Source organism: Bactrocera oleae, chromosome 5 (assembly GCF_042242935.1).
Source record: "Bactrocera oleae isolate idBacOlea1 chromosome 5, idBacOlea1, whole genome shotgun sequence".
Lineage (NCBI taxonomy): Eukaryota > Metazoa > Arthropoda > Insecta > Diptera > Tephritidae > Bactrocera > Bactrocera oleae.
In genome coordinates this window covers 19,613,082-19,626,772 of record NC_091539.1, presented here as the reverse complement: position 1 = coordinate 19,626,772, position 13,691 = coordinate 19,613,082, and positions in this window count along the sequence as shown.

The following is a 13,691-nucleotide window of genomic DNA, read 5'->3' as shown; positions in this document are numbered from 1 at the left end:
AAACATTAGCGCGGCAATTGACCAAAAACATTTCAAGTTTACATTTTACACTTTAGCGCCTAACCAGGGTGAATTAGAATGATTAAACTATTTGATTGAGATCGCCGCGCATGTGCAATTTACGAAGAGATGTTAATGTCTTATTTGTTTTGAACAGAGAAGCGGCAATCGAAAACCCAAAAAATTCAGAATTCCTAGCATGTTCCGGTTTTTTGTTTTCGGCGAATAAAGTATATGGGCCAATAAAACATAATGTATCACCTAGAGGACAACCCGATTGTTCATAATCACAATCATACACCCGTCTACCATAAACAGGAGCGCGGCAAATGACCAAAAACATTTCAATTTTACATTTTACACTTTAGCGCCTAACCAGGGTGAATTAGAATGATTAAACTATTTGATTGCGATCGCCGCGCATGTGCAATTTACGAAGAGATGTTAATGTCTTATTTGTTTTGAACAGAGAAGCGGCAATCGAAAACCCAAAAAATTCAGAATTCCTAGCATGTTCCGGTTTTTTGTTTTCGGCGAATAAAGTATATGGGCCAATAAAACATAATGTATCACCTAGAGGACAACCCGATTGTTCATAATCACAATCATACACCCGTCTACCATAAACAGGAGCGCGGCAAATGACCAAAAACATTTCAATTTTACATTTTACACTTTAGCGCCTAACCAGGGTGAATTAGAATGATTAAACTATTTGATTGCGATCGCCGCGCATGTGCAATTTACGTAGAGATGTTAATGTCTTATTTGTGTTAAACAGAGGAGCGACAAATTAGCGCCTAACCAGGGTGAACTAGAAGGATTAAACTATCTGATTACGGTCGCCGCACATGTGCACTTTACGTAGAGATGTCAATGGCTTATATGTGTTGAACAGAGGAGCGGCAATCGAAAACCCAAAAAATTCAAAATTCCTAGCATGTTCCGGTTTTTTGTTTTCGGCGAATAAAGTATATGGGCCAATAAAACATTATGTATCACCTAGACGACAACCCGATTGTTCATAATCACAACCATACACCCGCCTACCATAAACATTAGCGCGGCAATTGACCAAAAACATTTCAAGTTTACATTTTACACTTTAGCGCCTAACCAGGGTGAATTAGAATGATTAAACTATTTGATTGCGATCGCCGCGCATGTGCAATTTACGAAGAGATGTTAATGTCTTATTTGTTTTGAACAGAGAAGCGGCAATCGAAAACCCAAAAAATTCAGAATTCCTAGCATGTTCCGGTTTTTTGTTTTCGGCGAATAAAGTATATGGGCCAATAAAACATAATGTATCACCTAGAGGACAACCCGATTGTTCATAATCACAATCATACACCCGTCTACCATAAACAGGAGCGCGGCAAATGACCAAAAACATTTCAATTTTACATTTTACACTTTAGCGCCTAACCAGGGTGAATTAGAATGATTAAACTATTTGATTGCGATCGCCGCGCATGTGCAATTTACGTAGAGATGTTAATGTCTTATTTGTGTTAAACAGAGGAGCGACAAATTAGCGCCTAACCAGGGTGAACTAGAAGGATTAAACTATCTGATTACGGTCGCCGCACATGTGCACTTTACGTAGAGATGTCAATGGCTTATATGTGTTGAACAGAGGAGCGGCAATCGAAAACCCAAAAAATTTAAAATTCCTAGCATGTTCCGGTTTTTTGTTTTCGGCGAATAAAGTATATGGGCCAATAAAACATAATGTATCACCTAGAGGACAACCCGATTGTTCATAATCACAATCATACACCCGCCTACCATAAACAGGAGCGCGGCAAATGACCAAAAATATTTCAATTTTACATTTTACACTTTAGCGCCTAACCAGGGTGAATTAGAATGATTAAACTATTTGATTGCGATCGCCGCGCATGTGCAATTTACGTAGAGATGTTAATGTCTTATACCTGTTGAACAGAGGAGCGGCAATCGAAAACCCAAAAAATTCAGAATTCCTAGCATGTTCCGGTTTTTTGTTTTCGGCGAATAAAGTATATGGGCCAATAAAACATAATGTATCACCTAGAGGACAACCCGATTGTTCATAATCACAATCATACACCTGCCTACCATAAAAAGGAGCGCGGCAAATGACCAAAAATATTTCAAGTTTATAATTTACAATTTAGCGCCTAACCAGGGTGAATTAGAAGGATTAAACTATCTGATTACGGTCGCCGCACATGTGCACTTTACGTAGAGATGTCAAGGTCTTATATGTGTTGAACAGAGGAGCGGCAATCGAAAACCCAAAAAATTCAGAATTCCTAGCATGTTCCGGTTTTTTGTTTTCGGCGAATAAAGTATATGGGCCAATAAAACATAATGTATCACCTAGAGGACAACCCGCTTGTTCATAATCACAACCATACACCCGCCTACCATAAACAGGAGCGCGGCAAATGACCAAAAACATTTCAAGTTTACATTTTACACTTTAGCGCCTAACCAGGGTGAATTAGAATGATTAAACTATTTGATTGCGATTGCCGCGCATGTGCAATTTAGGTAGAGATGTTAATGTCTTATTTGTATTAAATAGAGGAGCGGCAAATTAGCGCCTAACCAGGGTGAATTAGAAGGATTAAAATATCTGATTACGGTCGCCGCACATGTGCACTTTACGTAGAGATGTCAATGGCTTATATGTGTTGAACAGAGGAGCGGCAATCGAAAACCCAAAAAATTCAGAATTCCTAGCATGTTCCGGTTTTTTGTTTTCGGCGAATAAAGTATATGGGCCAATAAAACATAATTTATCACCTAGAGGACAACCCGATTGTTCATAATCACAATCATACACCCGCCTACCATAAACAGGAGCGCGGCAAATGACCAAAAATATTTCAATTTTACATTTTACACTTTAGCGCCTAACCAGGGTGAGTTAGAATGATTAAACTATTTGATTGCGATCGCCGCGCATGTGCAATTTACGTAGAGATGTTAATGTCTTATATGTGTTGAACAGAGGAGCGGCAATCGAAAACCCAAAAAATTCAGAATTCCTAGCATGTTCCGGTTTTTTGTTTTCGGCGAATAAAGTATATGGGCCAATAAAACATAATGTATCACCTAGAGGACAACCCGATTGTTCATAATCACAATCATACACCCGCCTACCATAAACAGGAGCGCGGCAAATGACCAAAAATATTTCAAGTTTATATTTTACAATTTAGCGCCTAACCAGGGTGAATTAGAAGGATTAAACTATCTGATTACGGTCGCCGCACATGTGCACTTTACGTAGAGATGTCAAGGTCTTATATGTGTTGAACAGAGGAGCGGCAATCGAAAACCCAAAAAATTCAGAATTCCTAGCATGTTCCGGTTTTTTGTTTTCGGCGAATAAAGTATATGGGCCAATAAAACATAATGTATCACCTAGAGGACAACCCGATTGTTCATAATCACAATCATACACCCGCTTACCATAAACAGGAGCGCGGCAAATGACCAAAAATATTTCAATTTTACATTTTACACTTTAGCGCCTAACCAGGGTGAATTAAAATGATTAAACTATTTGATTGCGATCGCCGCGCATGTGCAATTTACGTAGAGATGTTAATGTCTTATACGTGTTGAACAGAGGAGCGGCAATCGAAAACCCAAAAACTTCAGAATTCCTAGCATGTTCCGGTTTTTTGTTTTCGGCGAATAAAGTATATGGGCCAATAAAACATAATGTATCACCTAGAGGACAACCCGCTTGTTCATAATCACAACCATACACCCGCCTACCATAAACAGGAGCGCGGCAAATGACCAAAAACATTTCAAGTTTACATTTTACACTTTAGCGCCTAACCAGGGTGAATTAGAATGATTAAACTATTTGATTGCGATTGCCGCGCATGTGCAATTTAGGTAGAGATGTTAATGTCTTATTTGTATTAAATAGAGGAGCGGCAAATTAGCGCCTAACCAGGGTGAATTAGAAGAATTAAACTATCTGATTACCGTCGCCGCACATGTGCACTTTACGTAGAGATGTCAATGGCTTATATATGTTGAACAGAGAAGCGGCAATCGAAAACCCAAAAAAATCAACATTCCTAGCAAGTTCCGGTTTTTTGTTTTCGGCGAATAAAGTATATGGGCCAATATAACATAATTTATCACCTAGAGGACAACCCGATTGTTCATAATCACAATCATACACCCGCCTACCATAAACATTAGCGCGGCAATTGACAAAAAACATTTCAAGTTTACATTTTACTCTTTAGGGCCTAACCAGGGTGAATTAGAAGGATTGAACTATTTGATTGCGATCGCCGCACATGTGCACTTTACGAAGAGATGTCAAGGTCTTATATGTGTTGAACAGAGGAGCGGCAATCGAAAACCCAAAAAATTCAGAATTCCTAGCATGTTCCGGTTTTTTGTTTTCGGCGAATAAAGTATATGGGCCAATAAAACAAAATGTATCACCTAGAGGACAACCCGCGTGTTCATAATCACAACCATACACCCGCCTACCATAAACAGGAGCGCGGCAAATGACCAAAAACAATTCAAGTTTACATTTTACACTTTAGCGCCTAACCAGGGTGAATTAGAATGATTAAACTATTTGATTGCGATCGCCGCGCATGTGCAATTTACGTAGAGATGTTAATGTCTTATTTGTGCTAAACAGAGGAGCGGAAAATTAGCGCCTAACCAGGGTGAATTAGAAGGATTAAAATATCTGATTACGGTCGCCGCACATGTGCACTTTACGTAGAGATGTCAATGGCTTATAAGTGTTGAACAGAGGAGCGGCAATCGAAAACCCAAAAAATTCAGAATTCCTAGCATGTTCTGGTTTTCTGTTTTCGGCGAATAAAGTATATGGGCCAATAAAACATAATGTATCACCTAGAGGACAACCCGATTGTTCATAATCACAATCATACACCCGCCTACCATAAACATTAGCGCGGCAATTGACCAAAAACATTTCAAGTTTACATTTTACACTTTAGCGCCTAACCAGGGTGAATTAGAATGATTAAACTATTTGATTGCGATCGCCGCGCATGTGCAATTTACGTAGAGATGTTAATGTCTTATTTGTGTTAAACAGAGGAGCGGCAAACTAGCTCCTAACCAGGGTGAATTAGAAGGATTAAAATATCTGATTACGGTCGCCGCACATGTGCACTTTACGTAGAGATGTCAATGGCTTATAAGTGTTGAACAGAGGAGCGGCAATCGAAAACCCAAAAAATTCAGAATTCCTAGCATGTTCCGGTTTTCTGTTTTCGGCGAATAAAGTATATGGGCCAATAAAACATAATGTATCACCTAGAGGACAACCCGATTGTTCATAATCACAATCATACACCCGCCTACCATAAACAGGAGCGCGGCAAATGACCAAAAACATTTCAATTTTACATTTTACACTTTAGCGCCTAACCAGGGTGAATTAGAATGATTAAACTATTTGATTGCGATCGCCGCGCATGTGCAATTTACGTAGAGATGTTAATGTCTTATTTGTGTTAAACAGAGGAGCGGCAAATTAGCGCCTAACCAGGGTGAATTAGAAGGATTAAAATATCTGATTACGGTCGCCGCACATGTGCACTTTACGTAGAGATGTCAATGGCTTATAAGTGTTGAACAGAGGAGCGGCAATCGAAAACCCAAAAAATTCAGAATTCCTAGCATGTTCCGGTTTTCTGTTTTCGGCGAATAAAGTATATGGGCCAATAAAACATAATGTATCACCTAGAGGACAACCCGATTGTTCATAATCACAATCATACACCCGCCTACCATAAACATTAGCGCGGCAATTGACCAAAAACATTTCAAGTTTACATTTTACACTTTAGCGCCTAACCAGGGTGAATTAGAATGATTAAACTATTTGATTGCGATCGCCGCGCATGTGCAATTTACGTAGAGATGTTAATGTCTTATTTGTGTTAAACAGAGGAGCGGCAAATTAGCGCCTAACCAGGGTGAATTAGAAGGATTAAAATATCTGATTACGGTCGCCGCACATGTGCACTTTACGTAGAGATGTCAATGGCTTATAAGTGTTGAACAGAGGAGCGGCAATCGAAAACCCAAAAAATTCAGAATTCCTAGCATGTTCCGGTTTTCTGTTTTCGGCGAATAAAGTATATGGGCCAATAAAACATAATGTATCACCTAGAGGACAACCCGATTGTTCATAATCACAATCATACACCCGCCTACCATAAACAGGAGCGCGGCAATTGACCAAAAATATTTCAAGTTTACATTTTACAATTTAGCGCCTAACCAGGGTGAATTAGAATGATTAAACTATTTGATTGCGATCGCCGCGCATGTGCAATTTACGAAGAGATGTTAATGTCTTATTTGTGTTAAACAGAGGAGCGGCAATCGAAAACCCAAAAAATTCAAAATTCCTAGCACTCTCCGGTTTTTGTTTACGGCGAATAAAGTATATGGGCCAATAAAACATAATGTATCATCTCGAGAACAACCCGATCGTTTATAATCACAATCATACACCCGCCTACCATAAACAGGAGCTCGGCAAATGACCAAAAACATTTCAATTTTACACTTTAGCGCTTAACCAGGGTGAATTAGAATGATTAAACTATTTGGTTGCGATCGCCGCGCATGTGCAATTTACGAAGAGATGTTAATGTCTTATTTGTGTTAAACAGAGGAGCGGCAATCGAAAACCCAAAAAATTCAAAATTCCTAGCATGTTCCGGTTTTTTGTTTTCGGCGAATAAAGTATATGGGCCAATAAAACATTATGTATCACCTAGACGACAACCCGATTGTTCATAATCACAACCATACACCCGCCTACCATAAACATTAGCGCGGCAATTGACCAAAAACATTTCAAGTTTACATTTTACACTTTAGCGTCTAACCAGGGTGAATTAGAATGATTAAACTATTTGATTGCGATCGCCGCGCATGTGCAATTTACGAAGAGATGTTAATGTCTTATTTGTGTTGAACAGAGGAGCGGCAATCGAAAACCCAAAAAATTCAGAATTCCTAGCATGTTCCGGTTTTTTGTTTTCGGCGAATAAAGTATATGGGCCAATAAAACATAATGTATCACCTAGAGGACAACCCGATTGTTCATAATCACAATCATACACCTGTCTACCATAAACAGGAGCGCGGCAAATGACCAAAAACATTTCAATTTTACATTTTACACTTTAGCGCCTAACCAGGGTGAATTAGAATGATTAAACTATTTGATTGCGATCGCCGCGCATGTGCAATTTACGTAGAGATGTTAATGTCTTATTTGTGTTAAACAGAGGAGCGGCAAATTAGCGCCTAACCAGGGTGAACTAGAAGGATTAAACTATCTGATTACGGTCGCCGCACATGTGCACTTTACGTAGAGATGTCAATGGCTTATATGTGTTGAACAGAGGAGCGGCAATCGAAAACCCAAAAAATTCAAAATTCCTAGCATGTTCCGGTTTTTTGTTTTCGGCGAATAAAGTATATGGGCCAATAAAACATAATGTATCACCTAGAGGACAACCCGATTGTTCATAATCACAATCATACACCCGCCTACCATAAACAGGAGCGTCGCAATTGACCAAAAACATTACAAGTTTACATTTTACACTTTAGCGCCTAACCAGGGTGAAATAGAAGGATTAAACTATTTGATTGCGATCGCCGCACATGTGCACTTTACGAAGAGATGTCAGTGTCTTATATGTGTTGAACAGAGGAGCGGCAATCGAAAACCCAAAAAATTCAAAATTCCTAGCATGTTCCGGTTTTTTGTTTTCGGCGAATAAAGTATATGGGCCAATAAAACATAATGTATCACCTAGAGGACAACCCGATTGTTCATAATCACAATCATATACCCGTCTACCATAAACAGGAGCGCGGCAAATGACCAAAAACATTTCAATTTTACATTTTACACTTTAGCGCCTAACCAGGGTGAATTAGAACTATTAAACTATTTGATTGCGATCGCCGCGCATGTGCAATTTACGAAGAGATGTTAATGTCTTATTTGTGTTGAACAGAGGAGCGGCAATCGAAAACCCAAAAAATTCAAAATTCCTAGCATGTTCCGGTTTTTTGTTTTCGGCGAATAAAGTATATGGGCCAATAAAACATTATGTATCACCTAGACGACAACCCGATTGTTCATAATCACAATCATACACCCGCCTACCATAAACAGGAGCGCGGCAAATGACCAAAAACATTTCAATTTTACATTTTACACTTTAGCGCCTAACCTGGGTGAATTAGAATGATTAAACTATTTGATTGCGATCGCCGCGCATGTGCAATTTACGAAGAGATGTTAATGTCTTATTTGTGTTAAACAGAGGAGCGGCAATCGAAAACCCAAAAAATTCAAAATTCCTAGCACGTTCCGGTTTTTTGTTTACGGCGAATAAAGTATATGGGCCAATAAAACATAATGTATCACCTAGAGGACAACCCGATTGTTCATAATCACAACCATACACCCGCCTACCATAAACATTAGCGCGGCAATTGACCAAAAACATTTCAAGTTTACATTTTACACTTTAGCGCCTAACCAGGGTGAATTAGAATGATTAAACTATTTGATTGCGATCGCCGCGCATGTGCAATTTACGAAGAGATGTTAATGTCTTATTTGTGTTAAACAGAGGAGCGGCAATCGAAAACCCAAAAAATTCAGAATTCCTAGCATGTTCCGGTTTTTTGTTTTTGGCGAATAAAGTATATGGGCCAATAAAACATAATGTATCACCTAGAGGACAACCCGCTTGTTCATAATCACAACCATACACCCGCCTACCATAAACAGGAGCGCGGCAAATGACCAAAAACATTTCAAGTTTACATTTTACACTTTAGCGCCTAACCAGGGTGAATTAGAATGATTAAACTATTTGATTGCGATTGCCGCGCATGTGCAATTTAGGTAGAGATGTTAATGTCTTATTTGTATTAAATAGTGAGCGGCAAATTAGCGCCTAACCAGGGTGAATTAGAAGAATTAAACTATCTGATTACCGTCGACGCACATGTGCACTTTACATAGAGAGGTCAATGGCTTATATATGTTGAACAGAGAAGCGGCAATCGAAAACCCAAAAAAATCAACATTCCTAGCAAGTTCCGGTTTTTTGTTTTCGGCGAATAAAGTATATGGGCCAATATAACATAATTTATCACCTAGAGGACAACCCGATTGTTCATAATCACAATCATACACCCGCCTACCATAAACATTAGCGCGGCAATTGACAAAAAACATTTCAAGTTTACATTTTACTCTTTAGGGCCTAACCAGGGTGAATTAGAAGGATTGAACTATTTGATTGCGATCGCCGCACATGTGCACTTTACGAAGAGATGTCAAGGTCTTATATGTGTTGAACAGAGGAGCGGCAATCGAAAACCCAAAAAATTCAGAATTCCTAGCATGTTCCGGTTTTTTGTTTTCGGCGAATAAAGTATATGGGCCAATAAAACAAAATGTATCACCTAGAGGACAACCCGCGTGTTCATAATCACAACCATACACCCGCCTACCATAAACAGGAGCGCGGCAAATGACCAAAAACAATTCAAATTTACATTTTACACTTTAGCGCCTAACCAGGGTGAATTAGTATGATTAAACTATTTGATTGCGATCGCCGCGCATGTGCAATTTACGTAGAGATGTTAATGTCTTATTTGTGTTAAACAGAGGAGCGGCAAATTAGCGCCTAACCAGGGTGAATTAGAAGGATTAAAATATCTGATTACGGTCGCCGCACATGTGCACTTTACGTAGAGATGTCAATGGCTTATAAGTGTTGAACAGAGGAGCGGCAATCGAAAACCCAAAAAATTCAGAATTCCTAGAATGTTCCGGTTTTCTGTTTTCGGCGAATAAAGTATATGGGCCAATAAAACATAATGTATCACCTAGAGGACAACCCGATTGTTCATAATCACAATCATACACCCGCCTACCATAAACATTAGCGCGGCAATTGACCAAAAACATTTCAAGTTTACATTTTACACTTTAGCGCCTAACCAGGGTGAATTAGAATGATTAAACTATTTGATTGCGATCGCCGCGCATGTGCAATTTACGTAGAGATGTTAATGTCTTATTTGTGTTAAACAGAGGAGCGGCAAACTAGCGCCTAACCAGGGTGAATTAGAAGGATTAAAATATCTGATTACGGTCGCCGCACATGGGCACTTTACGTAGAGATGTCAATGGCTTATAAGTGTTGAACAGAGGAGCGGCAATCGAAAACCCAAAAAATTCAGAATTCCTAGCATGTTCCGGTTTTCTGTTTTCGGCGAATAAAGTATATGGGCCAATAAAACATAATGTATCACCTAGAGGACAACCCGATTGTTCATAATCACAATCATACACCCGCCTACCATAAACAGGAGCGCGGCAAATGACCAAAAACATTTCAATTTTACATTTTACACTTTAGCGCCTAACCAGGGTGAATTAGAATGATTAAACTATTTGATTGCGATCGCCGCGCATGTGCAATTTACGTAGAGATGTTAATGTCTTATTTGTGTTAAACAGAGGAGCGGCAAATTAGCGCCTAACCAGGGTGATTTAGAAGGATTAAAATATCTGATTACGGTCGCCGCACATGTGCACTTTACGTAGAGATGTCAATGGCTTATAAGTGTTGAACAGAGGAGCGGCAATCGAAAACCCAAAAAATTCAGAATTCCTAGCATGTTCCGGTTTTCTGTTTTCGGCGAATAAAGTATATGGGCCAATAAAACATAATGTATCACCTAGAGGACAACCCGATTGTTCATAATCACAATCATACACCCGCCTACCATAAACATTAGCGCGGCAATTGACCAAAAACATTTCAAGTTTACATTTTACACTTTAGCGCCTAACCAGGGTGAATTAGAATGATTAAACTATTTGATTGCGATCGCCGCGCATGTGCAATTTACGTAGAGATGTTAATGTCTTATTTGTGTTAAACAGAGGAGCGGCAAATTAGCGCCTAACCAGGGTGAATTAGAAGGATTAAAATATCTGATTACGGTCGCCGCACATGTGCACTTTACGTAGAGATGTCAATGGCTTATAAGTGTTGAACAGAGGAGCGGCAATCGAAAACCCAAAAAATTCAGAATTCCTAGCATGTTCCGGTTTTCTGTTTTCGGCGAATAAAGTATATGGGCCAATAAAACATAATGTATCACCTAGAGGACAACCCGATTGTTCATAATCACAATCATACACCCGCCTACCATAAACAGGAGCGCGGCAATTGACCAAAAATATTTCAAGTTTACATTTTACAATTTAGCGCCTAACCAGGGTGAATTAGAATGATTAAACTATTTGATTGCGATCGCCGCGCATGTGCAATTTACGAAGAGATGTTAATGTCTTATTTGTGTTAAACAGAGGAGCGGCAATCGAAAACCCAAAAAATTCAAAATTCCTAGCACTCTCCGGTTTTTGTTTACGGCGAATAAAGTATATGGGCCAATAAAACATAATGTATCATCTCGAGAACAACCCGATCGTTTATAATCACAATCATACACCCGCCTACCATAAACAGGAGCTCGGCAAATGACCAAAAACATTTCAATTTTACACTTTAGCGCTTAACCAGGGTGAATTAGAATGATTAAACTATTTGGTTGCGATCGCCGCGCATGTGCAATTTACGAAGAGATGTTAATGTCTTATTTGTGTTAAACAGAGGAGCGGCAATCGAAAACCCAAAAAATTCAAAATTCCTAGCAACTTCCGTTTTTTTGTTTTCGGCGAATAAAGTATATGGGCCAATAAAACATTATGTATCACCTAGACGACAACCCGATTGTTCATAATCACAACCATACACCCGCCTACCATAAACATTAGCGCGGCAATTGACCAAAAACATTTCAAGTTTACATTTTACACTTTAGCGTCTAGCCAGGGTGAATTAGAATGATTAAACTATTTGATTGCGATCGCCGCGCATGTGCAATTTACGAAGAGATGTTAATGTCTTATTTGTGTTGAACAGAGGAGCGGCAATCGAAAACCCAAAAAATTGAGAATTACTAGCATGTTCCGGTTTTTTGTTTTCGGCGAATAAAGTATATGGGCCAATAAAACATAATGTATCACCTAGAGGACAACCCGATTGTTCATAATCAAAATCATACACCCGTCTACCATAAACAGGAGCGCGGCAAATGACCAAAAACATTTCAATTTTACATTTTACACTTTAGCGCCTAACCAGGGTGAATTAGAATGATTAAACTATTTGATTGCGATCGGCGCGCATGTGCAATTTACGTAGAGATGTTAATGTCTTATTTGTGTTAAACAGAGGAGCGGCAAATTAGCGCCTAACCAGGGTGAACTAGAAAGATTAAACGATCTGATTACGGTCGCCGCACATGTGCACTTTACGTAGAGATGTCAATGGCTTATATGTGTTGAACAGAGGAGCGGCAATCGAAAACCCACAAAATTCAGAATTCCTAGCATGTTCCGGTTTTTTGTTTTCGGCGAATAAAGTATATGGGCCAATAAAACATAATGTATCACCTAGAGGACAACCCGATTGCTCATAATCACAATCATACACCCGTCTACCATAAACAGGAGCGCGGCAAATGACCAAAAACATTTCAATTTTACATTTTACACTTTAGCGCCTAACCAGGGTGAATTAGAATGATTAAACTATTTGATTGCGATCGGCGCGCATGTGCAATTTACGTAGAGATGTTAATGCCTTATTTGTGTTAAACAGAGGAGCGGCAAATTAGCGCCTAACCAGGGTGAACTAGAAAGATTAAACGATCTGATTACGGTCGCCGCACATGTGCACTTTACGTAGAGATGTCAATGGCTTATATGTGTTGAACAGAGGAGCGGCAATCGAAAACCCAAAAAATTCAGAATTCCTAGCATGTTCCGGTTTTTTGTTTTCGGCGAATAAAGTATATAGGCCAATAAAACATAATGTATCACCTAGAGGACAACCCGATTGTTCATAATCACAATCATACACCCGTCTACCATAAACAGGAGCGCGGCAAATGACCAAAAACATTTCAATTTTACATTTTACACTTTAGCGCCTAACCAGGGTGAATTAGAATGATTAAACTATTTGATTGCGATCGCCGCGCATGTGCAATTTACGAAGAGATGTTAATGTCTTATTTGTGTTAAACAGAGGAGCGGCAATCGAAAACCCAAAAAATTCAGCATTCCTAGCATGTTCCGGTTTTTTGTTTTCGGCGAATAAAGTATATGGGCCAATAAAACATTATGTATCACCTAGACGACAACCCGATTGTTCATAATCACAATCATACACCCGTCTACCATAAACAGGAGCGCGGCAAATGACCAAAAACATTTTAATTTTACATTTTACACTTTAGCGCCTAACCAGGGTGAATTAGAATGATTAAACTATTTGATTGCGATCGCCGCGCATGTGCAATTTACGTAGAGATGTTAATGTCTTATATGTGTTGAACAGAGGAGCGGCAAATTAGCGCCTAACCAGGGTGAACTAGAAAGATTTAACGATCTGATTACGGTCGCCGCACATGTGCACTTTACGTAGAGATGTCAATGGCTTATATGTGTTGAACAGAGGAGCGGCAATCGAAAA